Source organism: Panthera onca, chromosome D1 (assembly GCF_046562875.1).
Source record: "Panthera onca isolate mPanOnc1 chromosome D1, mPanOnc1 haplotype 2, whole genome shotgun sequence".
Taxonomy (NCBI): domain Eukaryota; kingdom Metazoa; phylum Chordata; class Mammalia; order Carnivora; family Felidae; genus Panthera; species Panthera onca.
In genome coordinates, this window is record NC_138348.1 from 33,084,922 (window position 1) to 33,111,893 (window position 26,972).

A 26,972-nucleotide genomic window follows, 5' to 3' on the forward strand; every position below is an offset into this window, starting at 1 on the left:
CTGGAGCAAAAATGAAATCTTTCTGCAGACAGTGTAAATTAGTACAAAGAAGGCTACAATTGTGATCTACCTAAATAGAGTAATAGATGACTTGTGACATAAATAAATAATGAAACCATTTAAAATAATGAGATCTTTGGTTGATTGTTCAGTGACTGACGTTACATCATTTTATAAGTTTATTTGTTTATTTTGAGAGAGAGAGAGCGAGCAAGTGAACATCCCAAGCAGGCTCTGCCCTGTCAGTGCAGAGCCTGACACAGGGCTTGAAGTCATGAACCGTGATATCGTGACCTGAGCTGAAATCAAGAATGAGGCATTCAACTGCCTGAGCCACCCAGGCACCCCTGAAGTTATATATGTTTATGCATATACTGTATTATACAGATGTATATGTATATATCATTCAAATTCTGTTTATGTAGATAGAGTTAAGTAACAGAAAAGCTATGAGCATGATTGTATTAATACTATTTCTGGCTCATACATAGAGTACATATAACAAAGTTACCAGACATAAGACTGAATAGCACAGTTTCTAGAAAAATTATCCTTGTATTTTTAGGGTGTGGTTGTTAGGTAGACTTCATAAAGCAAGACCACTACTTAGCAGTGAGAAATAGCATTTCTCCCCCAAGGGAAATGATGTTTCCACTAGGCAGAAGTTAATCTCCAGGCAGGAAATACGGCAGGCCTTAGGATCAGATAAAGGGTTGACAAACTTTTTCTGTAAAGATCCAGATAGTAAATATTTTTGGCTCTCTGGGCCATACTGCCTCTGTCACAGCCTTTCAGTTCTGCCGCTGTAGTGCGAAAGCAGTCATAGACAATATGTAAATAAATGAGTGTGGCTGTGTTCCAGTAAAATTTTATTTACAAAAACAGACGGACAATGGGTTTGGCCCCTGAGTCATAGTTTGCAGACGCCAGGACCATGCGAATAAAAGCCTTTCTTTCTGTGAGACCAGTTGGACTGGAATGCTGCATGCGGAGACACTCAGAGGAGTTCCACTGCTGAGAGTAAGCTGTCCTTGTACAGGGAGAAGGCAGGATTCTGTGGCTGTGGAAGTGCGGAAGATGATGGCCAGAGGGGAGGGCAAGCTTACGGATGTGATAAGGCCACCCTCCAGCTGCAGGAGCTGATGCTGGTCTTCTACTAGAACTAGAAAGAAAGGTATTTACACCTGACAGTAGCCGTGCTGACAGGACCGGTGGGAGACGGGAGCGGTGGGAATGCATAAAGACGGTGGTGGGGTCACAGAAGGTGGCAATGAGCAAAGATGGGCTCAGAAGAGCGGTAAACCATGCGCCAAGCAGGGCAGGAAACAGCACAACGATGAAGATGAAAAGCTCAAGCAGGAAGAACCCCAGAGACCTATCCTGTGCCCATGGAAACAGTCAGAAATAGCTGGATGACACTCTGAGGGGGCCAACGTTCAAGCCCTAACAATCTGTAGAGCGAAAGGAGTTGCAATTGTATTTGCTGTCCCTAGCTAATGAGGCCAGAGACAGTGGGGCTATTTACTTATATAATAGCCAATAGCTTCTAGGAATTCAGGAGTACTTTGAATTGAATTGGAGTCTCATTCATCACAACAACATCTATATTCATTTGGAAAATACTAGTACATAAACATGCAAAACACGTTTTTATTCAGACTGAGATTAGCATGCAGATTCATGGATTTACGACACCCATCTCCTCCCCGACCCCCACCACCAGGGGTTCAAAGGTTGGTGCCATTTGGGGTAACAAAAGTCCAAAGAAGAGAGAGTGCTGATGCTATTTAGGAAGGAACCTGCAGATCTAGCTGAAGAACTAGAAAACAAGCCCTCGATGCCCTTCAGGATCTGCCCTGCTACACATTTAGCTTCATCTCACAACAACTTCCGTGTGGCTTTCTTTGCTCCAGCCTTACTGGCCTGCTTTTGGTTCTCAGGGAGCACCTTTTCCTCTTCTTCCTCAGGGCCTTGCAAGTGCTATTCCTTCTGCCTGGAACACTCTTCCTTATCCCCACTTTCACCTTTGCTTAGTATACTCTGAGGCGTCCTCCAGACCAGAAAATGCCATTTTATGTTCCAGTGGCATCATGGCATAAGAAAGCCCTGGTCTGTAGGTCAGGGCAACTTGTTTCTAGTCCTCAATCAACCTCTATTTAGCTGTGTATTTTGGGTTACTTTATCGTCTCTGAAAATTAACTGACGTGTTAGGAAAACAGCTAGAAGTGTCACCTGTACCTAACCCAAAGAGCAGTCAAAGAATTCTAGGAGAAAACAGTGAAGAGTGCTTTGAAGAGTAGAAGGTGCTGTATTTGGAAACCTCCACAAGGACCTTTCTAGTGCTCAGCCCAAAGCTCCCTCTCAGGCTGTTCCTCACATGCTCTTTTCCTCTTCACAATAGGTGCCAGAGATTCAACTTGCTTTCCTCTCCTGTGATGACTGCCACTGACCATGGGTAGACACAGAAAAATGTTCACCTTTAGCCCAGAAGGCTGACCTATGGCCTGTGTAGTTCTGATAAGGACCAAATACAGACAAAATATGATTACTACATTCTTTTTTTTTTTTTTTAAGTTTATTTATTTATTTTGAGAGACACAGAGATAGTGCAAGTGGGGTAGGGGCAGAGAGAAAGAGAAAGAGAGAATCCCAAGCAGGCTCCAAACAGTCAGCACAGAGCCCGATGTGGGGCTCAAACCCATGAAGCTGTGAGATCATGACCTGAGCTGAAACCAAGAGTTGGACGTTTCACCTACTGAGTCACCCAGGTGCCCCTCGTTGCTATGTTCTTAGAGGGTCTCATGACTTCCTGTATATCTCAACAATAGTTAATATCAAGCTGAATAATAAGCACCAGAGAAACTTTATGAAAGTAGTTTTTACCAGTAGAAATTAGAAGACAGATACGATCTAATACTCCCTGCACATCCCCTCCCCCTTAAGCACTAAGCAGATATACAGCAAAAGTGCAACTCTTTCTGCCCTGGGCTACTTAAACCTACGACGTTGCAGCGTACAATGTCTCATGAATTCTTTCTTGACCATTGTACATGACAACCTACAACCCTGCCATTCACTCAATCCGTTGGAATCATGTTGCTCCAAGGCTGGGTGCTGTCCCTACCCATGATTGTATTTGATGACCGAAACACACAAATTGTTTGACTGCTAACTACCTCTGAGAAGCCAAAATAGCGAACTTGGTGTTACCAGTCCCAGAGCTGTGGCAATATTTTATATTTCTCCCATCTGCAGTTCATTTCAGAGTAACTGAAACAATCTTGCGCCTCCGTCTTCTAGCTTTCTTCTCAAAGGTGAAGTTCAACAAAACTTCCTTCTCTTTTTGACCCTGATGTTAGCAAAATCCCTGAGAACTCTTCCTCCAGGATGTTCCTCTTGGTTGACAGAGAATGTCATCTGAGAAGAAAGGTTGTCCCCATCTCTTAGGTACAGTTTAGAACCTGGAAGGCTCTAGCCTGGGTGATTCCATGGAGCCTTGGCCCATGTGGGAAATACCTGAAAGGAGAGAGAAAATACACAGCTCATGTGCTGGCACTCCCTGTGCCAATACCTCCATGCACATGGCTAAAGGAGCACAGCGCTCTTTCCAGCTGATCCCAGCCTGAACTCAGAGTTCTACTCAGGCCAATGCTCAACACAGCCATCATCAATCAAGAGCTGGCAAGTGAGATAAAGCCAATTAGTTGTAAATACCAGTGAGGCAGAACCTTTCTCCCAAGGTTCAGTCTTAAAGTACTCAAGCAACCTTTTATATACAGCCTTCTGTTGTGCCAGAATTGGAAAGTGGCCTTCGTTCTGTAAATTTATATGTACTTGGGCTTCCTGTGATGGTGTTCAGTTCAGATTGGTAGGCTGCTTTAAGAAAATATTATTAAATGGAGAAATTCTGTTTTGAGTGAAAATTTATAGGCTGAAATGGTCCGTATGAAGTGATTTTGTCCTTTCTCCAAGGCAATCCTCCACTTTATTTTCTATGTTTGCTGTTTAGGTGCTAGGAACCAAGGTTTTTGCAGCCACCATTGGAGGCCAACACAATTCCTTTCCCATATTTTTCCTTGCTAGTAGAATCAGATTTCACTTGGTATTCCTAAGGCTTTATTTGGTCTTTGGGGCAATGTGTCCATTCTGATTACTTGGTGCTATGCTTTATCTGATGTTGAATATTTTGAATATCACTCTGTAGTTGTCCACCCTCTGTATGGTCCTGTGTTCAGAGAAGGAGCCCCCCTCACTGCCAGAAGTGAATTGCAGTTTTTCTAAGCCAAAGTGACCTCATTCCCCTTGCCAGTGATTGGTTTAGGCATTCACATGTAGCCCCATGTAGTAAGTCTAGTGGGAAAGCTTCTGGGAAAATGTCTTTAGTATTAAAAAGAGAAGTCCAAAGGGCTTCACAATAAAGTTGGCAGATTAGATACATGTATTCCCCACTGGCCCTTTCCAAATCCCCAATAAAAAGACAGTAAATGAAAATTCCTTTAAGGCATAGTCTGTAAGAACAAAGAAACTAAGAGAGGAAAGAAGACGAACAAAATTTTTAAAGCTAAAATTTTTAAATGTAAGAACTGACTTAGCAGACCCAAGAATGCTGAATCCTAAGCCATCAGTGCAGAAAGTTGAAAGAAAAAAAAAATTTCACAAGAATACCCCAAAGTATCAGAAAGAGGAAATTCTAGTCACAGGGTAAAGACCAGGCTGAACACAAAAGGATTTTTAAAAATCTGTTGAAGTGGGGGGCGGGGGTGGGCACGGAAAGAGACTTACAGCCCCCCTCTGCACATGCAGTAATTTCCTCTCCCCACACTAAGAAGTCACATTGCAGAAGGAATCAGGGGATCTCTTGCTTTAGGAACACTGAGCAAAGCTGAGGATAGGTTGGCATACTGAAAACAAGGAGACTGAGTAAAATTCCACACACTGCACATTAAGATCCTCAGACCTCTTCCATAAGTTGGGTTCCCAAAATGCTGGCACTCAGGATTATTCCCTTTAGGCAGGAGACTGGAGGATTCTTCTTTGGGTAATCTGTTCAACTAAGGGGGAAAAAAAAAATCAATGATCATGTTATCAAGGTTTGCTCCAGTAAGTCTACCCAGCCTGATCACAAGGCAGTGCAGGTGACAGTTGACAATGCCCACACTGTGTAAAGTGTTTCCAGTTAGCTTTTGAGTGGTCCTTTCTTCATTAAGATTAGGCTGCAAAGGATCATCAGACATTTGAGGAAGGCTCTGACATGAAGGGCAGAGTCCAGACAGAATATAGAAATATAGAATATAGAATTCTATATAGAATATAGAATTCTGTATAGAATATAGAAAATCAATTTGGAAGACACAGCTCTGATACAGGGAGAAAAAATTTCAAAGAACTATCACTGATGTCCTCAGAGAGATAAGAGTACATTTTTCATCTGTAAAATAAGAACAAGATGGGTTTTTGTTTGTTTGTTTGCCTTTTTTGTTTCATTTTTACCAAAGAGGTACGGAAGACAGTCAAAGGACAGGAAAGATCTCTTGAAAGTTAAAAATAAGACAGATGAAAAGTTTCAATAAAAGGGTTAGATGACAAAGCTGAGGAAATCTTCCTAAAAATAGAGAAAAAAGTTAAAAAAATAATAATAGATGGGGGGGCAATAGAGCAAAAAAGATCCAACATCCAAGTAATCAATTTTTTAGAAAAGAGAAAGAAAACCTATAGGGGTAGATATTAATGCAAGAATTTTTTTCATTTTATGACTTAAGGTCATAAGTTTCCAGACTGAAGGGTTTTACTGAGTGCCAAACGATAATAAAAAAAAGGGGGGTTCACACCAAGGCACATCATTATGAAATTTCAAAACACTGGAGACAAAGAGAGTCTATTATAAAGGTGAGGAAAACCTCAATTACATACTAAGGATCAAGAATCAGAATGACACTTGACTTCTCTACAGTAATACAGGAAGCTGGGAAGTTGCCTTCAAACCTCTGAGTGAAAATTACTTCCAAACTATAATCTATACTCAGCGAAACTATCAAATATTAGGATAAAATTAAGATGTTTTCGGGGCGTCTGGGTGGCTCAGTCGATTAAGTGTCCGACTTTGGCTCAGGTCATGGTCTCACCGTTCATGAGTTCAAGCCCCATATCCGGCTCTGTTCTGACAGCTCAGGGCCTGGAGCCTGCTTCAATTCTGTGTCTCCTTCTCTCTCTCCTCACGCTATATGTCTCTCATAAATGAATAAATGTTAAAAAAATTTTTTTTTTAAAATTAAGATGTTTTCAACTATCAATGTCTCAAAAAATTTGTTTCCCATGTACCCCTTCTCAGAAAGGGACTGCAGAATTTAGTCCACCAAAACAAGGGAATAAACCAAGAAAAGTGAAAACAAGAAATCTGGGAAGCAGGGGCTTCAACATAACAAACAGACCCAGGAAACTCCAGGATGACAGAGGAGACTTCAGGGTACCTCCTGAGCAGCAAGCCTTAGGTATCACGGAACCTGCTTGGGATTCTCTTTCTCTCTCCCTATGCCCCTTCCTTGCTCACTCACATGCTCTCTCTCTCTCTCTCTCTCTCTCTCTCTCTCAAAATAAATAAGTAAACCTTAAAAAAAAAACCCTACAGCACCATTCTTTAAGAAAAAACATAAATAAATAAATTGCTTTCATTTGAATTTTCTGTTCCTTGTGTCCACAATCATCCAGTTGATATGGAGACTCAGGCTTCTTCAAAAAAGAAAGGCTAGGGTTCTTGACCCCAGTCTGAAAACCCATCACCAATTTACATAGCTCCCTCATTAGTCATATGAACATTTTACTCACTTTCTCTCTCCTGAATCCAGACAATCTTCTGTCTTCCACCACAGCTTCTTCTGGTCACTCACTTGCCTGCTACTTTTTAAGCTAATGACTGGTCACCGTCCTTCTCTATTTCATGGCTGCTTTTCAACTTCCGCTCCCACTGTTAAAATGCATATTGTCTAGTGATTTCTTGAGAAAGGAAATAGGATAGGTCCAGCTCATATTTTAAGGCCAGGCCACATGGTGTCTCTGATGTTTCTTACTGGTTCCCTGCAGTTACAATTCCTATCCTTGGTCCACCCAGCAGGTGTTGGGAGAAGAAGAGAGGCACTGGGGTCATGGTGATATAAGAATGGCTCCCTAGACCCATCTACCACCTCACCAGAAGATTATTGAGGGTAGGAAGAAGACACGTCTTTTTAGAATGGGCTATGGAATAGATTGATTTAATTAATTTCAGATAACTGGTTGCCCTTTTGAAATGTCAAAGAGAGAGAAAGGGAGGGTGGGAGAGAGAAAGAGAGAAAGAGAATACACCAACTCCTTTAATGGCCCATTCCTTCCATACTACCTCACAAGAAAGGCATTTTAAAGCCTAACCACATCCTCTTGCTACAATCCTTTTCTCTTGCGGCCTCATTGGAAATGAGATATGGCAGCTTCTCACCCCTTCTCTGGTATCCATTCTGGAAATATTATACCCCTGGGGTAGTCTCATCTCCAGGGAAGAGAGATCTCATTTCTTTACATTGTCATTTTAAGGACTAAAGAAAAAATATCTCATTCATCACATTTATAAAACTTATCTCCACAAAATGAATGTGGTGATCAGTTTTTGTTCAACAGTAATGAAGATATTATGCAAATACCAAAGGCATTATTTTAACTTATGGCATTTTTATTCATAGACTATGTACTGAATACAGTTTAAATATGCAAATCTTTTATCCTTCCATTGATCACAAAATACAGAGTCATTTTCTGTGGGGAGCCAGAAATTCCTGATGAGTAATAGAATAATATGTAAGGTATGCATATAGACTCATAGTACATTATACACACACACACACACACACACACACACACACACACACACACACAAAACTAATATGCCTTTAAGTTCATATAAACGTTATGGTAACTTAATGTATGTATATCTATTCTAGATAATGTTATTCTACCTTATGTAGAATAACATAAGGGAAGCTTGAGTATGTGTAAATAAATATCTTGGGAGAGGGAGAGAAGAAAGTGAAATCTTTAAATACAGGTATTAATCTGTTCTAAAGACATATTAGCATTTTATTTAATGTTTATTTTTGAGAGACAGAGAGACAAACCATAAACAGGGGAGGGCAGAGAGAAAGAGGGAAACACAGAATCCGAAGCAGGCTCCAAGCTCTGAGCTGTCAGCACAGAGCCTGATGCCGGGCTTGAACTCACAGACTACAAGATCATGGCCTAACCTGAAGTCAGACGCTTAACTGACAGACACCCAGGTGCCCCCATATTAGCATTATATCTTAAATATACATTTTAATAAACCTTTAATACTAACCCTGTGGCAGCCCAGCAAAAATATAATATTGGCCTGGCAGTGGGGTCACGGCTTAGCCAAGAATTTCATTATAAAAGCTAGAAATGTTGTGCCAACTCTATTTTTTAAAATCTTAGATTCCTTTGGAGTAAATGAAAGGAAATTACTTCTGGATAGTCTAATTTAAGTGCTCTGGAGTGGAGCCCAGGCCAGGCACATACATTTTTTTTTTTTTTTTTTAAGTTCTGTAGCTGATTTTACAGTCCAGCCGGGGCTGCAGACCACTGGGACTCGTTAGTGAGCTTCTGGGTCTACCCAGGAATTTTACTTCCAGGGAAGAGGTAACTGAATTACAATCCCATAAACAATTAAAAAAAAAAAAAAGTAATGACTGGAACAGAAACTTTTTTGAGAGTTGCAACCATGATTCCTCACAAATGAGTTTTATAGAATATTTTCTGTTCATGTGCATTTCTAAGTGCACGTACACTAAATATCTAAGTTACAGCAACAATTGATACAAGGAATATAATGTGCACTCCTTGCCCTGTCACGCCCTTCCTGACTATGGAGTCCACAAGTAAATCTCCAACAAACAAATGAGGTAGGCATTTTTCAGCTTTATTTTGACATTTTTATCTAGCAATTTTTTAAAAAGGGATGGATGAATAAAAAGCACTGGAAGCACAGCCTCCAACATCATAAATTCTCAGGGGCAGGAAAATGAGAGATCCTACTACTTCCTTTTTCTAAGCTTAAGTCATCTCTCAGAACATTATAATCCCCTCATCATCGTAGAGAAATTCAATCAGCGGCTTACTCATGCTGCTCCCTGAGTCTAAGACACTTTTGCTTCTGTAACTGCTTTCTCCCTGTCCTTTCTGCCTTCCAGTCTCCCCTCCTCCCACTGACCTAGTCTGCTGTGGACATTGATGCCACTTGACAATGCCCGTGCCCTGCCCCCCAGTCTCCCAGTATAATGTGCCTCTCCATTTATATCTTTAGTATTGTCTCATCAGTTACCCCAGTTGAGCTCAGGCCTCTGCATTCAACTGTAAATATCTCTACAATTCCCACTGAGGGGCCTGGCCATATCATCTGAAACCACATAAAGATCAATTTACAAATGACAGGAACTATTTGTGTCCAAAAATGTTGGCTTGTATCGTCTTTAACCATTTCCTAAAGAATAGAGCTATACTCCTAATCTAATTAACAATAAAAGTAAAATCTAGCATTTATTAAACAGTTCATTTACTAAGCCTGGCACTACAGGAAGTGCATATGTATTCTCTTCAGCACTCACATATTACCTATTTTTCAGGTGAGGGAATTGAGACTTAGAGAGGTCAAGGAACTTATTTAAGGTTATACCACAGGTAGGTAACTAAGTGAATTCAAGCAGAGATACATCATCTAACTTAAAGACCCCCCCCATGCTTCTTGATTATGTTCCTAAACTTAGTCTTGAAGGCCATCCATTCTCCCCTCTAATTTATCTTCCAGCCAAACTCCAGCCAAATTATCCTACTTCCTGTTCTCCCCAAACACCATCTGGAATTATGGCAAGGGAACAATCTCTTTCACTAGAGTAAACGACAGAAACTTGCAGAGTTTTATTAGAGAATTGTAGAAGGATAGTGTCCAGGTCAGAGGATAATAAAGTATCTGTTCAGAGGTATCTGCTCACCCCAATGTTTTTCTGCCACAGAGGCCTTGTTTTGTTTTCAATTTTTTAAAAACATTTATTTATTTTTGAGAGAGAGAGTGCAAGCAGGGTAGAGGCAGAAAGAGAAGGAGACACAGAATCCGAAGCAGGCTCCAGGATCTGAGCTGTCAGCACAGAGCCTGACATGGGGCTCCAACTCACAGACCACAAGATTATGACCTGAGCTAAAGTTAGACGCTTAACCGAGCCACCCAGGTGCCCAGGCCTTGTTTTGTTTTCAAAGGCAGTCCAGGGGTGCCTGGGTGACTCAGTTGGTTGAGCGATTGAATGTCTGAATTTGGCTCAAGCCATGGTCTCACAGTTTGTGACTTCAAGCCCCGCATTGGGCTCTCTGCTGTCAGCACAGAGCCTGCTTCATTCAGATCCTCTGTCCCCTTCTCTTTCTGCCCCTCCCCAGCTCATTCTCTCTCTCTCTCTCAAAAGTAAACATTTTAAAAAAAGGCAGTCTGTTTCTTTATACCTCTCTTTCTGTTTATACCAAGTCTACACATCTCTCAAGACCATAGTCATACCCTCTGCATGATGTATTGGCAGCCCATTTACCACCAGGGAAGGTAATTCCCCTTTTCCCATAATTTCTGGTTCACCAGCTACACAAATGCATTTAGAAAGGGACCAGATATGAGGTTGTGAGTATTTGCTATATGTGTACTCTACTTGTGGTGGTCAATAGGTTTACGTTAACAGGAGGATTTGGGAACCAGCAAAATATGGGAAGCAGATTAAGCATAACCTTGGTCAAGTGACTTCATTTCTGAGCCTCAGTTTCCATAATCTTTCAAATGAAGAGGCCAGGCTAAATCAACTCAGTTCTTATTCCTTGCACAGTATTTATAGCTTCCATTGTCCGCAACACTGCTCAATTAGCAGGGCTGAAACGACTTACTAATTTTGAGTCTTGCAACAAAAAAGGTGCATCAAAACCCTAAACACACATAACTACTAATCGGCTTCAAGTTTTGCCAGAAATGAAAAACTTCATTGAAATTCTGATTCACCTTGGCTTAGTGATTTGACGTGAGAATAATCTTCACACCAAAACCTTACTCAATAATCCAAATCCAGGGGCACCTGGATGGCTCAGCCGGTTAAGCATCCAATTTCAGCTCAGGCCATGATCTCACGTTCAAGCCTCACATTGGGCTCTGTGCTGACAGCTCAGAGCCTGGAGCCTGCTTCAAATTCTGTGTCTCCCTCTCTTTGCCCCTCCCCTGTTCGTATTCTGTCTCTCTCTCTTAAAAATAAATTAAAAAAAAAAAAACACAAATATATATATATAAAGAATCCAAATCCAGATAAGCTAAAGCTTTGTGAAAGTACTTTTGTTCTTCTCATTTACTCCTACAACTAGATCCCTCTGGCTCTTGCCCCCACCACAACCCTAAAAGGGCTTCTGCAAAATCACCAGTGACCTCCCAGTGGCCAAACACAATGTCTTTTCAAACCCTGTCTTCTACTTGCCATGCCATGGGGATTTCCACCTCTTCCTTTCTTACTGAACTCTCTTGGCCTGCATGACCCATTTCTCTCCACTAGTGCCTTATTTCTCCTGCTAATCCTCTTCATGAGTTTTTTCTCATATTTTCCTGTAAATATTAGTGTCCCTGGGCTCTATCCTCAGTCCTTGTCTCAATCTATGCATTCTCCCTGAGTGATCTCATCTAAACCCCTAATTTCCTAAACAGAATTTCTCACCCTCCATTCCCTCTTGCATTTCACATGTGCATGTAACAAACATCTAAACCAGAAATATCCCACAAATACATTAAGGCCAATATATACAGAACTAAATCATTATATTTCATCCAAAAGATATATTCCAATTTCATTAATATGTACATGCATATAGGGGTGCCTGGGTGGCTCAGCCAGTTAAGCATCCAACTCTTAATTTTGGCTCTGCTCATGATCTCATGGTTCGTGATTTAGAGCCCCAGGTCAGGCTCTGTGCTGACAGCTCTCTCTCTCTCAAAAATAAACATTAAAAAAATACATGTACATGCATATAACCTAATCATGTCCTCCATCACCATGTTCTCTTTTTCTCCTTTTTCTGTAGGTGACAGATGAATATAGGCAATCTAGGAAATAAATGCAACCAAAGAAACAAATGCAACCCAGAAAACCTTATTTCAAGTTCCCACTCCTTAAATCCTTCACACTAAAAATTCCTCAAGTAATTATTTTACTTTATTTTTAAATTAACATATATAATTGCTTTTTTGTATACAGTTCTATGAGTTTTAACACATGTATAGATCTATGTAACTACTTACCTCCACAATAAAAGTATAAAACAGTTCCATATTTTGCTCCAAAACATTTTCCTTATGTTATCCCTTTGTAGTGAGTCACTTTCCTTACTCCTTAGCCCTGGAAATAACTGACCTTTTCCTTGTCACTATAGTTCTGTTTTTTATAGAATGGCATATGAATAAAATTATATAGTAGGTAAACTCTTGAAAACAGCTTCTTTAAGCAGGTATAATGACTTTTAGATCAATCCAAATTATTTTGTGTACAAATAATTCATTCCTTTTATTGCTGAATAGTATTTTTTTTTAAATGGCTATTTATTTATTTTGAGAGAGAGAGAGACAGCAGGGGAGGGGGAGAGAGAGAGAGAGAGAGAGAGAGAGAGAATCCCAAGCAGGCTCCACACTGCTAGTGCAGAGCCCGATGTGGGGCTCAAACTCATGAACCAGGTCACGATCATGACCTGAACCGAAATCAAGGGTCAGATGCTTAATCACCTGAGCCAACCAGGCACCCCTGAATAGTATTTTGTTGTACAGATGCAACATTGTTTGTTTATATATTCACCCTTTGAAGGACATTTGGGTGTTTCCAGTTCTTGGTGATGATGAATAGGACTTCTATAAATATTCATGGACAGATTTTTATGTGAATGTAAGTTCACATTTCTCTAGGGCAAATTACCTAGGAATGGGATTGCTGGGTCATATGCTATATATATGTTTAACTTTGTAAGAAACCACCAAACTGGTATCTGGAGTAGCTATTTTCCTTGCTACCAACAATGTATTGAGTTTCAGTTGCTTTACATCTTCACCAGTACCGATCAATATATATTTTTTTAATTTTACCCACTCTGATAGATGTGCCATAGTATCTCATTGTGGTTTTAATCCACATTTCCCAAATGGCTAATGAACTTTTTTTATACGCATATTTGCCATCCTTTTGTAGAAATTGTTTGGGAGATTTTAGTTCCTTTGTTCTCCCGTATAAATTTTAGAATTAACTTTTATATACCTTCAGACATCTGTTGGAATTTTTATTTGAATTGAGTTAAATCTATACAGAAATTTGAGAATTAAATTTTTGCTATGCTGAGCCTCCCAATTCATAAACACAGTGGGTTTTTTTTTGAAAAAATGGGTAGTTTTCTTACAGTTGAATTATGAAGAGTCCTTTTTATATTCTAGATACACACCCTTTTTTGGGTATGTAATTCGCAAATATTTTCTCCCAGTCTGTAGCTTGTCTTTTCTTTCTCAAAATAGTGCCTTTTGATAGAGCAAAAGTTTTTCATTTTGCTCAAATAGAATTCACCAATCTTTTATGGATTGTGCTTTTAGTATCACAACTCTTTGTCTAACTCCAGGTCACAAAGATTTTTCTGCCGATTTTTCTCTTTAAAATGTCATACATTTTATTTATTATTTTTTAAAACTATTTTTATTTTTTTAGAGAGAGAGCAGAGGAGAGTGGCAGAGGGAGAAAGAGAGAGAGAATCTTAAGCAGGCTCAGTTGGTTGAGTGTCTTACTCCTGATTTTGGCTCAGGTCAGATCCTAGGGTCATGGGATCGAGCCCCACATTGGCTGGCTGAAATCAAGAGTCAGACACGCAACTGACTGAGCCACCCAGGTGCACCTCCATATAAATTTTAAAATCAGCTTATGTGTGTCTATAAAAATAATGATGAGATTTGATCTGCAGATCAATTTGGGGAGAGTTACATCTTTGCTATGCTGATCCTTTCAAATCATAAAACAGTACATCTTTTCACTTATTTAGGTCTTTTTAAATTTATTTTATTACTTGTCATTTATTTTTGTAGTTTCAGCATACAGACTCTGTTCATGTATTTTTAGATTTATACCTAATTATTTATTTGGAGCTAATGTAATTTTTAAAATTTTGTTCATTGCTAGTATAAAGAAATACATTTGGTTCTTGTATGTTGGCCTTGTATCCTGCAACCTCATTAAACTTACTAGTTTAAAAGCTCTGTCATGGATTCCTTGAGATTTTCTGCATAGATAATCATGGCATCTGAAAATATGTTTGCTTTTTATTTCTTTGTCTTACTGTATTATACAAGCTGGAAAATCCAATACAATGTTGAGTGGTGAAAGTGGATATCCCTGCCTTTTTCCCAAATTTATGAAAAAAGCATTCAGTCTTTCACCATTAAATATGATGTTAGCTACGTGTCTTACAGATATCCTTTACTGGGTTAGGAAAATTTTCGATTCCAAGTTTGTTAAGAGTCTTTCTCATGAATCAATGTTGAATTTTGCCAAATACTTTTTCTGCAACAATTGATATCATTATGTGATCTTTTTTATTTTTTTACATTGTTAATATGATGGATTCCATTTACTGATTTTCCAGTATTGTACCAATCTCACATTCCCACTACAATCTCCACTTGGTCATGGTACATTATTATTATTATTATTTACATATTGAAATATTCAACTCCTTAATATTTTATTGAGTTTTATTATATTTCTGGTCATGAGCCATATTTGGCTTATAGTGGTTTTTTTGTTTTGTTTTATTTTTCTAGTGCTATCTTTGTCTTGGTTTGGTATTTGGGGAATGCTGGCTTCATGAATTGGGAATGCCCTTTCCTCTTCTAATTTCTGGAAGAGATTGTGTAGAATAAGTGTTAATTCTTCTTTAAATATTTGGTAGAATTTGCCAATGCAACCATCTGTGCCTAGAGATTGCTTTTTTGGAAACTTTTAACTGCAAATTCCATTTCTTTGTTACAGAATTATTGCGTTATCTATTACATCTTGGGTGAGTTTGGGTAGTGTGTTGTTTACAAGGAATTATTCTATTTCAATCTGTTTTCAATTAATATCTTTTTAATGTCTATGGGATTTATAGTGATATCCCCTCTTTCATTCCTAATATTGGTAATTTATGGCTTATCTCTTTTTTCTTTGTCAGTATTGCTAAAGGCTTATCAATATTATTAATCTCAAACAATCAGCTTTTGTTTTTACTGATTTTCTCCATTGTTTTCTCTTTTCATTCCATTGATCTCTACTGTTATCTTTATTGTTTCCTTCTTTATACTTGCTTTGGGTTTATTTTACTCCTATTTTTCCAGTTTTTATTTTTTTAAAAATTAGTTTTGTTTTTTTTTTTGAGAGAGAGACAGAGCATGCTAGTGAGAGAGAGAGGCAGAGGGAGAGAGTGAGAATCTTAAGCAGACTCCATTCCCAGCACAAAGCCCAATGTGGGGCTTGATCCCATAACTCTGGGATCATGACCTGAGCCAAAACCAAGAGTCAGATGTTTAGCCAACTGAGCCACCCAGGCACCCCTAGTTTTTCTTTTAATGGAAGCTTAGGTTATTTATTTGAGACCTCCCTTCTTTTCTCAGACAAGCATCTATTTCTACGGATTTTTAAAAAATTTTTATGGAAAACTCTGTGTGTTAGAAAAATACTCAGACCTGGCATTTGGATGCATCAGATTTAATTTGAATGCAAGACAATAATTAATGAATCCATCACCCCATTTCAGAGAAGGGAACAAATGATTCCAATGTCAACTCTCCAGATGGTTCAGTGCAGAATTCATCACAGGGTAATAACAGGCAAGAGCTGTCAGGGAGCGAAGAATAGACAAAGCATCCTATGCAACAGAGTAGAAGCCTCTTATGCAAGACTCTTGATCTTTTCTACCAAAAGGCACCCTGACAGCTTTATGCATTTTCTGCAGTCACATATGCACCTACTTTTATGCCTCTTCTGCTTGGAAACACCAATATGCATTGTGGAAGTGTCCACGGAATGTTGTTTATAATATACTCAATTGCACCCAATGTGATTCACTCAATAAATATTGATAGATTTTTCTGTTGTGAGTGAGAAAAATTCATTTAAGCTCTGTATTTTAATAAATTTAGGGGAGAACACAGTACATACAGATGAAATCTACATCAATCAGTAACAGCTATCATTTATTTAGAACATACTGTGTGCCAAACATTGCATATGCTGTATACTTTACATACACTTAATCTTAATCATCCTATAAGGTATAGAGAATTTGGAGGATGGTTTCATGGGAATAATATAGGTTTGGGAAACAGAAACCAAATTTGAATCTCTGCTCTCTCTCTTAACATGACAAGCCAGTTATTTAAACTCCCTGAACTTCAGGTTTTTGTTTTTTGTTTTTTTTTTTTTAATTAAAAATGGGGATAAGTTGTTGGGAGGATTAAATGTGATAATATATCAAAAGAGCTTGGTTGGGTAGGGAAAGTAGGGGGTTGGATGTCTAAAATGTTGGCTTCTAACCCAATATCAGCACATATTAGCTATGAGAACTTCAGCAAATTACTTACCCTCTCTGAGTTTTGATCTCATATGTAAAACAGGGCATGGATATATGATGGATGAAGGCAGATACATCATCTTCCCCTTCACCACCACAAAACCTCTCTTGTAGGTGTCCCCTTCTCAATGTCAGCAACTCCATCCAACCTCTCAGTTGCTCAGATCAAACAACTTGGGGTAATTTTTGACTCTCCCCATAATTCATAATCTGATAGCAAATCCCATGAGTTCTACCTTCAAATCTATTTAGATGTCTTCTACCTCTCTTACCTCCTCCCTGCAAGTCATGGTCTGAGCCACCTGTCCTACTGTCATCATTTCCTGATTTTCTCACTTCCTACCTTAATCACCACTAGTATCACAGCAGCCAGGATGACCCTTTGAAAGACACATCAGATCAGATTCTCCAACAGCTTCCCATCTTGGAGTAAAAGTCAGTGTTTACAATGGCGTAAAAGGTCCTTTCAAAGCTCTCCCACCCCTGCCACTCATCCTAAACCTCCTCAGCTGCCCTACAATCTCTTCTCCTATGTGCTTCCTGCACCTGCTCTACTCCAGGCCCACCAGTCTCCATGCTATTCTGGGAACTCTCAAGGTTCTCTTCCACCTGAGTGACCTTATACTTTCCATTTCTTCCACTTGGTAAGTTCTTTAGCCAAATAGCCTGAAGCCTCCCTACCTCACCTCCGTTAAGTCTTTGCCCAAATTTCATCTTCTTAGCAAAGCTTTCCTCCCCACTCCATTTAAAACTCCAACAGCTCTCCAACTCTCCATGCAGCACTCTACCCCCTTACCCTAGTTATCTTTCTCCATAACAGTGCTTTATTGTACTTACCTACATTTTGATGTTGCTGCCTGTGCCTCCAACACACACTCACACACACCCACACATGAGAACTCCATGAGAGAAGGTATTTTTGGTTGTTCTGTTCATTGTTGCATCCCCAATCCTAGAATGGTATCTAGCACATGGTATTCTCTCTCACCCTCTCTTGCTCTTCTGCCCTACCTTATTTTTCTCTACTCTCCCTTATCCTCTTCTCTCTCCCCTCCTCTTCCCTCCCTCTCTCTTCCTTCTCCTCTCCTCTCTCCCTCCCTAAAATATCTATGTACTATACATACCATGACAGAGTTTCTGGATTCATGGAATCCTAGAGAAAGTGGTATAAAGCCAATCTTAGTTTCCTTAGCTTGCTAGAAACAACCCCACCCCACCCCCCCTTCATTGAGGGAGAACATAGGATTAGTGGTTTATGTAATATATGTGTACTGGCAACCTATCATGTATCAGGTACTACTTTAAGTAAATAAGAAATAATCCAAGTCCTCAACTCACTCACTAACTGTCTAGTTTGAGAAAGGATCAAGTAAACATGTAAGAAATAAGAGAAAGGTATTCACACACAAAAAAATATTTTACTTAGTGAGGAGGGAATTGTGAGAGGTTTAAAAATAGGTCTGATGTGGTCAAGACAAACCGGCAATAACAATCAATTAGAAGACTAATGGCACAGTGTGTTTGGTGCAGAAGTTTTGATCCATCTAGGGGGCTGATCAAGATGATTCAAGTGTTCCTTTGACAATGAGTCATCCATAATCTCATGACTGCTTTTGCCTGTGTTTGTGGTTATGAAATGATCCTCACACTACAATTCCTAATATTAGAAGATTCTGTTCCAACCAGTACAAATTGTTAGGCCAGGGAGTGGGTGTTTATAGTGTGGCATATTTGCTCTCCAGCGGGCAGGGGTTACAGTGAACTCAGCATTTACTGAATAAGAAACACATACTAGAACCTTCACTGATATGCTGAATGGGACTAAACAAGAGGTGCTTGGGGGCACATTCAGGGAAACTCAAAGAGCTGGATGGAGGAATGGAGAAGGTGAATAGTAACAACTGAAGTGTTCCTGTATTAAGAAAACAAAATTGCCCTTCTGAGTAAACATTTAGCAAACTGGCAGATTCATAACTCCAGCATGCAGAGGGCTGAACACACCAATAGCAATGGCAAAAGGAAGCCTTGAGGACATACCTCCAATTTCCAAACTTTATTTCATTAGCAGAAACTTCTGGAGTGCTGCTTCAGGCCCTGGAGGTCTAACTGTGCAAGGTCGAGGGCGGAACCTTAGACACAGAGAGACATCTGAAGGAAAACACCACACATCTCTGGGGGACACTTGGGTGGCTCAGTCAGAAAAGCGTCTGACTCTTGATTCTAGTTCAGGTCATGATCTCATGGTTATGGGATCAAGCCCTGCATCAGGCTCTGTGCTGGGCATGGAGCCTGCTTAGGATTCTCTCTCTCTTTGTCCCTCTGCCCCTCCCTCTCTGGGCATGTGTGCTCCCTCTCTGTCTGTCTCTCTCATAAATACATAAATAAATAAATAAGCAAGCTTTTTGGGAATTTGGTGATAACAGTATGGGATTTGGTGATGTCACATAGGTTATCTAATCCTCACAGCATCCCTCACAGAGATAAGTGCTATCATTTTCTTATTTGATAAAATAGAAAACTGGGACTCAGAGATAAAGTGACTTTACCGAGAGGCAGAAATGGGACTTGAATTTTGGTCTTTTCACTCCCAATCCTATACTCATCTTCTCCTACTTGCTGTGATGAAATTCTGGAAAACTGTTTGGAAAGTTCTGGTCTAGAGCAGTGTTTCTCAACTTCAGTTGCATTTTGAAAGCACCTGGGGATATCTACAAACCCTGATATCTGGTTGCCAACACTAGAGATTTCTACTTAATTGGTCTGGGGTGCAATCTGGACAATGGGGTTTTTTGTTAGTTTAAAGTAATCTCTACACCCAACAAGGGGCTTGAACTCATACCCCTGAGATCAAGAGTCACATGCTCTACTGACTGAGCAGTTGGGCACCCCTGGACAATGGGGTTTTTTAATCCGCCCCCCCCCACCCCACCCCACCCCCCCACCCAGTGACTCTTCAGGATTCTCAATTCTGAATTGAGAACAACTATGGGGAAATTATTTTAAATTACAGATTCCCTGAGCTCCAACCTAGGCTTATTGAATTAGAGTCCCACAGGTGAGTTGGGGTAATTGTGTTATTTTATAATCTTCTCAGGTTGTTCTAGCAAGTAACCAGATTTGGGGACTACGGGGTTGAATAATACCTGAAGATCCAGGTATTAGTCCTACCTCTGTCCTTGTTCGTGCTCTAATAGGGAACTAATTTATCGTCACTGCATCTCTGTTGTTTCTTCATCCTAAAATGAGGCTGTTGACATTTGTTCCATCAATCTCTTTGGAATGTTCAAAGGAAAAGTTATGAATGTTTTAAAAGTTGGAACACATCCTACACTTGTAAAGTATTACTATCATTACTCCCCACTGGTGGCCCTGGCTTTTATCTCTAATACTGACTGCCTTCCAAACAAGCCACTTCAGTAGAAGGATTTTAGCCTTCCCTTCCTTTTCTCTCTTTTGCCCTCTTTACAACTCACAAGGAGGCAATGTATGGCTGAGAAAAAGGGTCACTGCAGTTTCTCTTTCCCATCAGAGGAAATAACACAGAGGGGAAGCTTGGCCCAGTGAGGGGAAATGGAGAGACAAGGGATTGTATAGCCCCAACTGCAAGCACTTGTCAGAGATACAAATGTAACTAAAAGACTGAAACATTAGCCAATATGCTTTCCCAGCACTCCAATTCAGAAATGAGACTGCCTATTACCAATAACATCTCATCCAATCAGGAGTGGGCAGCTTCTCCACCCGGGCAACGCCAGGGCTTTCTGCATCTAAGTCTATGATGGAAACATTAGGAGATACATAGAGGAAGAGAACACATTATACAGATGCTTTCCCAGTGCAGATCTGACCTGTAGTCCCAACAGTTGATACTCCCCAAATTTGCAGGAGGATGACACAAGGGGACTGATGGCCTTCTTAGAGGTTTGAACCCTGTCAACCCTGGAGAAGACTCTGCAAATTACTAACTCTGCTGTGCCTACAGATTGTGACTTAAATGTTTTCACGTGGCATCATGTAGTAATCTCCAGGGAGACTGCAATAGGAAGCCAGTGTTGAGACTCCAAAGAGAAAGGGATGACAGAGTAAGAAGGACCACTCTGTATCCACTGGCCCTTCCTCTCCCCTAGCAGTTCGTCTGTGGTCTTGCTGCCAACCCACTGCCATCCTGACCTTGACAGAGTATCCATCCTCACTTAAAGCTCTGGGCCAAGTGTCTCAAGTCATGCGAGTGATTCAGCCATGATTTTTTAAAAGACTTGACTAAATTTTGAGAGAGAACCAAAGTAAAATGACCAAAAAACACAAGAAATAAATAGGGTTATATGTAAAACGTTTTGACCATAATCTCTGTCAACTATAGCACTTACTAGCAGCCTGTTCCCGCCAAAAACCCCGATGACCACAACAACCCACTAGCCCATCGTTGCCAAGAGAGTCGTTCCCAGAATATAAATAGGTATTTCAGCCTCTGTGTGTGTGTGTGTGTGTGTACGTGCGCACACACACACACACACACACACACACACACACAGAATACTAGGTTAGAAAATACATATGTGAGACCATTTTTTTTCAAGTTATCCCTCAGAAAAAAAAGAATTGTTATATATGCCAATTCTTACAGTCTTTTCTATTACTGGGCTCTCTGATAATTGTTTCAGTTTATTTATTTAATTTTTTAATATTTATTTATTTTTGAGAGAGACAGAGCATGAGTGGGGGAGGGGCAGAGAGAGAGGGAGACACAGAATCTGAAGCAGGCTCCAGGCTCTGAGCTGTCAGCACAGAGCCCGCCACAGGGCTTGAACCCACAGACCACGAGATCATGACCTGAGCCGAAGTCGGATGCTCAACCGACTGAGCCACCCAGGCACCCCTATTTTAGTTTAAACAACAATGTACTGCTTAGGATAGACCCATTAGCTGAATCAATGTGAATTTGAGGTATCTAATTTATAGAGGTTACCTGACAAAACCATTGAATAGAAGGCAAGTAAATTTAACAAAATTTAGTAATTATTCCTGGGACTACAACCTCACAATTTTAATTGTTTCAAGAAAACATCTTTTCAAGATAATTTAATATAATAAAACAGTCACAAATACATACCTAGAGGGTAAATATTTTTAAAAAAATACCAAACATCCTGGTGTTACTCAATTGGGCACTTGAAGCTGGGAATGAATTTTCTGTGGCCAATGATACACATTCAAAATGTGCTGTGCCTCAAACTAGCCAGGAGATAAGTGCTCTAGAAAGCTGTTAGAAGGCCATAACACAATCAGGGTAATGAGGAAAACACTGATGCCTTTCTCATAAAGTGTGAGCGGGAAAAAAACTTAAGAAATTTGAGTTCAAGAAAGGAGTAGTACTTCTAAATATGTATATTTTTCTATAATATGTCATTATGAATACCTCTGTTCATTTAAATTTAGAAATTAAATATTATAAGTAAGCATTTTACTATTTCACTCATGTGTGAAGTTGTTATATGTATGCACCCCCAAATATTTTAAAATTTAAAAATTTTTTTTTATTTTGAGAGAGAGAGAGAGAGGGTGCAGGCAAGAGAGGATCTTAAGCAGGCTCCCATGCTCAGCACAGAGCTTGATTGAGGGGCTCAATCCCATGACCCTGGGATCATGACCCGAGCTGAAATCAAAAGTCAGATGCTTAACTGACTGAGCCACCCAGGCACCCCTGAGACTCCACATCTTTTAAAAAACTTTTTTCATGGCAGGGCAGCTGGGTGGCTCAGTTGGTTGAGCATCTGACTCTTGATTTTGGTTCAGGACATGATCTCATGGATTGTGAGTTCAAGTCCCACGTCAGGCTCTGCGCTGATGGCACAAAGCCTGCTTGGATTCTCTCCCTCTGCTCCTTCTTGCTTCTCTCTCTCTCTCTCTCTCTCTTCCTCTCTCAAAATAAATAAACATTAAAAAAAAACTTTTTTCATGGGGAATATGAAGGAATCACCCATGATCAAGTATGACTAGGAGAAGAGTTGATTCTCACAGTACTTTTAGAGCCTTAAATATCTCACAGTCATGTGACTTCCTAAAGTGGGAAACCAATATAACATGGTGTATTTCCCATTCTTATTTGACCCTGTTAATGTAATCTACATGAGACTAGAATTCTACATAATACATATGGGGAAACACTGCTCTTGCCCAAAAGGATCCAACCCACTTCAAAAATAGCTTCCTTTCCTTTAATCTCTGAGTTAAATACCTCTATGTGTGAGTGCTATCTTACCCACCCACCAACCACACTGAAGCTCTCTCCTGGTAAGCTAGTACATTTAATCCAAGAGAAACTTTTCACTTTGTTCTTCTCTGGGTTCTGCCACTCATTGGGGTTCCAACCTTATTGAATGATTGACATGACAAATGAGCTCACTGTTCAGGTGTGATCCTAACCCCTAAAATAGAGAACACTCTGGTCATTTTCAAACTCAACAGTATGATAGTGCCTTAGCATACAACATCCAAACCACCCACCCCAAAATCATACACCAGGTAATGGGGAGTCAAGCAGCATTTTCCATTTGCTAGGCAATGTATTAATATACAATGATGAGTAATAATGTGAATTGTAACTACAATGGAGTAAGTGAAACTTGGGTCGTGATACTGATGATAAAATGAATATGATTACCAGTGATATTAATGACCATACATGGAGTATATACTATGTGGTAAGTTCTATACTAAGCTCTTAACATATGCTTCTCACTGATGCCCACGAGATTGGTACGGTTATCTCCATTTTGTAACTAATGAAACTAGGGATTAAAGTTGAAATGACTTGCCCCAAATCACATAACTAGTAAATGGCCCAGCCCAATTACTTAGCCCACTATGACACTGAATTTCTCAATCTTTAATTCTTCAGAGTTTATTCTAAGCAATTTGAGATCAAGGCAGTCCAGCTCCATATTCTGGAGTTACACCTTGAACTCTAAGCGAATGGCTTTTATACAGTAGCTCCAGCTGGTGGCAGACCAAAGGAAATAAAATGGATTTGTAAAAGGCCTACCTAATATTAACCCAGAACTTCAAAAAGTCAAATAATTGACTAGAAATGGTTTCTGTGAACATTTTCTATATTATTTTTAAAACGATAGTTCTATTATATTTGTTAACTTTTCCATGAAAAAAATCCTGGGAATTATTTCCCCAAGGAGGAGCTATTGGTATGGTAGGAAAAAAAGAAGCTGACCTAGGTTTGAATTTCAGTCTCCACATGACTTTTGGTAAGATATCTAAGCACTTCCTGTCTAAAAAATGGGGATAATTATATCTTCCTTTTAGAGCCATTATAATGTAAATATAAATATAAATCAGATAATGTCCTTTGTAAAGGCAGGCACATAGTATTTGTCCAGCAAATTATAGTTTCCTCCCTCGTTGAAAAAACAATTGTAAAGGGTCCATCTGTTCATCTGCCCTTTAGCTTCTTGGTGTGGGTACCATTGGCAAGTTTCCACTAGGGAGTGATCACACTGTGCTCAGAGTGGTATTTTATTTTCAAGTGGCTCAGATTTGGCTGAAAAAGGTAACACTAACTATAAGGGAGTTCTAAATCCTGCCTGGGCCTTACCTTGGGCAATGATGATACAACTTTCCTGCCTGTGAAGAGGCAGATATATGTACTGATAGAACTTCAGTGATAAAACTGCAAACCACAGCATAGTCTACACTTAGTGCACTTTGGTCAGTGTGCATGCTGGTAGTTCCTCAGCCACCGGGAAATTTTTCTATCCAGAGAATCCTTTAATTCAAAGAACAATCATGGATACTATTTACATACTCTATTAAAGCCACATAATGCAATTTGAGGTCTTTGATACAAGTCATAATTATAGCTGTTACATCTTCATATAATGGCATATGCAGGAACACTAATATTTTATTTTCTCTTTATATCTTGATTATAAATTATTAATAAAATATCTGTATAACATTTTTTCAGATTATATATATATTTTAAATATAACTAAATCTTTACTACTTTGCAGATGGAGGGACACCTTTAAAAAAAATCAGACAGGGGTGCCTGGGTATCTCAGTTAAGCGTCTGACTTCAGCTCAGGTCATGATCTCACAGTTCACGGGTTCAAGCCCCTGTGCTGACAGCTCAGGGCCTGAAGCCTGCTTCAGATTCTGTCTCCCTCTCTCTCTGCCCTTTCCCTGCTAACACTCTGTCTCTCTCTCTCTCAGAAATGAATAAACATTAAAAAAATAAAAAAAAAATCAGACAGTAGAGTTTGTCAATGTGGGGGATGTGACTATAATTTTGGAAAGGTTAAATGTTTCAAAATGCAAATGCTATAAACAGGAACAGATAGCACACGTGTGTTTACATCCTGATGATGCAACTCACTAGTCTCAATTACTTGTCAATAAAATAAGGATAATTTTATATATCTGTGGAGTTGACACAAAGATTAAATAAAATGACCTGTGTAAAGAGCCTAGCAGGAAACCTAGCACAACACAGGCACTCGATAAATATTAGTTCTTTTTGCTTTTTCCTGTATAAAGATGGGCTTCACTAGCAGATTCTCATTGCACAGAAGTGGTTTAAATATTCTTTGGGGACAGAGAAGGCAGCTTTTAGCAGGCAGCTTTAAACCCTCAGAAACCTCGAGTGAACACCAACCAAAAATAAAATAAATTAAGAGTCAGTGTGAAAATTATAAACATAGACATATTCAGTTATTTTTCGTAAAGCTTGTAGAAAACATTTAAAATATGTAAATGAAAAAGAAGGAGGTGAGGAGCTGTCACAACTCAGACAACAGTTCTGTGGCTTTGAAGAGTTTATGCTCATCTTTTTGCCTTGGTTTATCCACCTTCCTCACAGAGATAAAATAGAGAAAACAAAGGAATATACTAAAAGGCTCAACGTTCATCTCCTCAAAGCTCATCTTTATGACATAAAAGCAGCTATTTGTAAGGCAATGCTTAGAATTCCTGTTGCGATGTAATTAGAATGAATTACGTCCTCTTGTCCTCTGTTTATTGAAAAGCAAGGGGAAATCACAGTCTGAATGGTGGCCATTTGGATGGAAATGCATGATCACCAAAAGACTTACAATGTTGCCTTTTATTTCACAGCAGGGGCAGCCAAATTCAACCTAAATCCCAATGAACATAAATAACATACATAATAATTGAATGAACTACCCAAAATAAAATTTTCTTATATTGATTCATTTTCAGTCATTTTCTTGGGATTTGGAACTGGGTCTTCAACTCACTGGGACCAACAGTTTTCCTTGAAACACAAGGTAGGCTATCCCATGTTAGCTAGCTAACAAAAAGCAATAAGGAAATGATGTTAACCATGGCCTACATTTGTAGAAAGAAAGCACTTTTATAGCCATGATTGCATTTGATTGTCAGTAATTCAGACGTGGCAAGACAGGTCTTTCTTATTATCCCCATTTTATTTATAAGGAAAGGACACCAGTTCTCTATGGGGATGGGGCAGTATATAACAAGTGCACGTTTTTAGCCAAGTGGGAAGTGGCTGATATATGACAGCAGTGACATCCACCTGCATGCCACTTCCATGGGTTCCTGGGCTCCAGCCTGGGATGTTTGTAGTTAGTTACTAGAATATAAGCAACGTGATTCATTCTGGCACCATTTAAACTTTAAGTTCAGCTCAGGTGCACCAAAGGAGAATGTGCCACCAACTTGATTTATTTGGGTGAATATAAAAGCAGATTACCCAAGGTTTAAAAAGAAAAAAAGAAAAAGAAAAAAAAAAAAAAAACAACACTGAAATGGGCTGTCTTTCTTACCCCACCCTTAGGGAGTGTTGGCTAGAAGAACTTACCTATTGTGTTAGATAGCGTGAAAGAGGGGAAAAACAGACTGGGGCAACCCAAAGTCAAAATCAACAACCTTTGTGAATCTGAGCCATGGACTCTTTGCCTAAAGGGGAAGAGGGAGGAACCAAGTTTCCACCCTCTTAATGCAGAAATGACAACAATTGTTGATAGAAAAAGGAAAATCTTTTCCTCTCCTCCCTCCCCAGGAAAAGCATCATTAAGTAACAACACAAGGGTGCCACTCCAAACCCCCATGTCCTAATTAGAAACCAAAAATGACATGCTTTATAAAAAATATGCATGTTTCAGATCCAAAATAACAAGAAGGAGAGTGTCTCCAACCCTGGATGTAATGTGATTACATGCAGTAATTAACAATGAATCTGTAACCAGTCTTGTTGGCTCTGTTCAGATGCCAAGGATGGGAGTCCAGTGGATCATCAGTTATGG

At 39.5% G+C, this 26,972-nt stretch overlaps 1 long non-coding RNA gene across 1 annotated transcript in view; it reads right to left on the reverse strand.

The window, feature by feature from the left end:
* Positions 1 to 2,596: 2,596 nt before the first annotated feature.
* The window catches only part of LOC132661576 (uncharacterized), a 38,165-nt gene continuing 13,789 nt past the window's right edge, over positions 2,597 to 26,972 (reverse strand). The window contains exons 2-4 of the long non-coding RNA XR_009602290.3: positions 6,823 to 6,961; positions 4,958 to 5,051; positions 2,597 to 3,516 (exon numbers count right to left, since the gene is read on the reverse strand). This is a non-coding gene — a long non-coding RNA (uncharacterized LOC132661576). The remainder of the gene's footprint in view (positions 3,517 to 4,957; positions 5,052 to 6,822; positions 6,962 to 26,972) is intronic.